Source organism: Silene latifolia, chromosome Y (genome assembly GCF_048544455.1).
Source record: "Silene latifolia isolate original U9 population chromosome Y, ASM4854445v1, whole genome shotgun sequence".
Taxonomy (NCBI): Eukaryota; Viridiplantae; Streptophyta; class Magnoliopsida; order Caryophyllales; family Caryophyllaceae; genus Silene; species Silene latifolia.
This window is the reverse complement of record NC_133538.1, coordinates 411029197-411033098: the sequence shown is the minus strand read 5'-3', so window position 1 is coordinate 411033098 and position 3902 is coordinate 411029197.

The window sequence follows — 3902 nt, the reverse complement described above, 5'->3', positions numbered from 1 at the left end:
TTATATCATAGGTCTTGATTTCAGACCGACCATTTTGCCATTCCGCCCGACAACTCAGGCTTTCTCAGACAGATTTGATAGGCAAGTTGGTTCTTACAATGATTGGGTGACTTTCAAAATAAGGTCGAAGTTTAGTGCAGGACATTACTAAAGCAAGTACATATTTTTCAAGTAGGCCATACCTGGTTTCTGCGTCTAGGAGACTTTTACTTACATAGTAGATTGGATGCTGTTGGCCATCAATTTCTTTGGTCAGGACTCCACTTATCATTTTTCGTGATGATAGGTAGACCGTCGGGGTTCTCCTTTGTGTGGTTTGGCAAGTAGCGGAGGTGTAGTCAGGTATGTTTTGAGCTCCTGGAAGGCTGACTCGTGTTCAGGCAACCATTTGAATGCTTTGTTTTTCCTGAGTAGGTCATAGAATGCCTTGCACCTTCGATGATCCGGAAATGAATCTATTCAGGGTCGCAACTCGTCCCGTCGTTTTTGAATATCTTTGACCGACTTGGGGATTCAGTTCTAGTATGGCTCTTATTTGTTCTGGGCTGGCTTCTATCCCTCTTTTGGTCACCATGTACCCCAGGAATTTTCCTGAGGATACCCCAAAATGGCATTTGGATGGGTTAAGTTTCATATTGAATTCTTCTAGGATCTTAAAGGCTGTTTCCAAGTCCCTGACATGGTCTTCATCTTTCTTTGATTTAACTACCATGTCATCAATATAGACTTCCATGGTGTCCCCTATTTGGTCCTTGAACATTGTATTGACCAGGCGTTGGTATGTTGCCCCTGCATTTTTCAGGCCAAAGGGCATTCTTTGTGTAGCAAGATATGCCCCTTTCCGTGATAAATGCAGTATGTTCCTGATCAGATGGGTGCATCTTGATTTGATTGAACCCACTTGAGGCATCCATGAATGTCAGGAGTTCATGTCCTGTTGTAGCATCCACCATTGCGTCTATGTGTGGGAGTGGAAATGGGTCTTTTGGGCAAGCTTTATTGAGGTCTGTGTAATCTACACAAACTCTCCACTTGCCATTCTTCTTTTGTACCACCACTACGTTGGCTAGCCAGCTAGGGTACATGACTTCTCTTATCATTCCCATGTCCAATAGTTTTTCTACTTCTTCATTAATGATAGCATGTCTTTCAGCGGAAAACTTTCTTTCTTCTTTTCACGGACAAAGCTTATAAGACTCATCAACATTTAGTTTATGTGTAATAATATTGGCATCTATTCTGGTCATATCAAAATGTGACCAGGCAAAACATGAAGATTTACCTCTAAGAAAATTTACTAATTCGGCCCGATATTATCGGGGACATCGATCCTACCAAGACGTGCTGTCGGGGTACTCAGGGTCTAAAATTACTTGATCGGTTTCCATTTTGGTTTTCGCCACATGAGTTGTCCTGACAGTGGTATCGTAATTGCTAGGCGAGGGACTTACCCGCCTTGGAAGGCTTTAGTGACTCAAGATAACATTCCCGGGCAGATTTTTGTTCACCTTTTATGGTTGCTACTCCCCATTCTGTTGGTATTTTGATGCATTGGTGATAGGTGGAAGGTATGGCCCTTACGTTGTGGATCCATGGTCTTCCCAATATGGCATTATAGGATGACAGCGGTCAGGACTCCGAATCTTTCATATGAAGATACTCCTTCCACGTATGTGGCGGTGTATTTCTCCCAGTGTGTTTCTTGTTTCTCCACTGAATCCTACTAGGACATTAGACTTCTTTATGATTTGGCTTTCATCAATCTTCATTACTTTAAGGACATCAAACATGATCGGGTTTTCTTGAATCGCCTCCATCTATCGGGATTCTCATGACACGTGCGTGCGGTCCCTATTTGCATGGTGATCACCAGTGTCATGGTGGAGGTCTGGAATGCCCTGCATATCAGTGTCGTCAAAAGTAATTTTAGGTAAATTGATAGGTTTAAAAGGAGATTTCATTTTTGACTCCCTGGCAATTTTCTTAGCAGCTGAGCTGGTCAGGCCACAAATTTCTGATCCTCCATTGATGAATTTGACTTCATAAATGGGTGGTGCAGGGGGTAGGTCACGTTGTTGCCTTTCTGTGTTTCTTCTTGTTCCATCGTCTTCCCTGTTCTTTGTTTGCATCAAGTCTTTCAGGTATCCTTTCTTTAGCAGGTAAGCCACTTGTCTCCGTAATCCCAGGCATTCCTCTCATTTGTGTGTCCTATGTCCATGTGAAATTCGCACCACCTGGTGGTGTCCTTCCTTGAGTTGGGGTTGTCTGACTTCTTTGGCCACTTGACAATGTCTCCCATATGGTCAAGTCTCTTGATCAGTCCTGCAATGTCAACAGAGAAGTTATATTCCTGGATAGGAGGATAAGTATAGGAGTTACCTCGTTGTTCATGTGTATAGTTGACTTCTGATCTGTCAGGTCTTGTGTAGGGAGATGGCCTGGAACTGCTTCCTTTGTGGTTAAAGCTTTTTCTCGTTGGTTTTGTCATATCCTCGAGTTATTGTCGCATTATCCGCCTTGTAGCCTTTGTCTTCTTCCACTGATATAGCCTATGGCTAATGCTTGGACATCTTCAAAGGTATGACAGGGCTTCATGGTCATTGCATCGTAGAAGTCACCGTCCGGGGTAGCCCTTGCCTGAAAGCTTCAAATTGTTCCAACATCACATCCGGGATTGAAACTTTTTCTTTGTTGAATCTTGTCATGTAGGATCAGATTGATTCTCCAGGCTTTTTTAACCCCTGTACAGTCACCGGATCTCTTTTCTAGTTCCCCTGTCCGGCAAACCGATGATTGAAAGAATTGACCGGTCGCAAAGGACTTGATGCTTCCATTTGGCGAGGTTTATGTACCATTGCAAGGCGAGGTTCGTTCGAGTTGTTCCAAATCCCTTACACATGCAGACTTGACGTAGTTCACTGGGAATTGATGCTTGCCAAAGCATCCTTTGCTTGTAATAGGCAACATGGTTTTGTGGATCCGTGGTTCCATCATAGATTCTCATTGAGGGAATCACAAATTTCTTTGCAAGGTCTATTTTTGCTATTTCATCCACAAAGGGTGAATCAAAGATAGCTCTCGTGGATTTGCTTCTTCAATTGGGGTAGGAACTCCTGGGATCTTTTCAAATCTCTCGTGAAGTTTTTGGATTTCTTGGAGCATAGCCATCATAATGGCCGTGTTAGTCCGATCGACGAGGTTTCTTGATTTTGGAGTTCTCCGAGTCCGTTCCTTCTCCTGCTTTGGATTTTGATGGAGTTGGAGTACCAATATTGGAGAAGTCAATGTTCTTTATGATGGAGGAGAATGGTGTGCCAGGCTGGACTTTCAACTTTGATCCTGAAGCTTTTTCTCCCAGCTGTATCTTTAGGGCCGGATTCGATTCTTTCAATTTTGCCACTTACCTTCAAACTGGATCATTTTTTGTTTCGGTTGTTCCATCTCCAACAAACCGTTGTTTGGCAAGACTAATTGTTGCTCAACGCTATCTCCTGCCATTTTTTCTTAGTTTTTTGTGGTATTTGGTGGTGGGCTTTTGATTATTTTTGAGTTAGATGCCCCACGGTGGGCGCCAATTGTTTTGACAGGTTTTTTTACTGATCTAGAGCGTCCTGCCAGGGATTTATATGTAGGGTGATCTAACTCGAATAACTCGCCTGATTGGTATAATTAAGTGTAAAACGAACTAATAAACAATGACACAAAGATATTTATACATGGAAAAACCCTGGGAATAAGGGAAAAAACCACGGGCACCAAGCCAGGAGTGATTGTTACTATGGTTTTAGATAGCCTGACAGAGTATTGTTATATCAGGCGTGACAGGCGAATATATAGCTTAAGAATACAAAGAATACAAGTAAAAGTGAGGGTATATCTGATCTCTTTCTCATCTTTTCTTC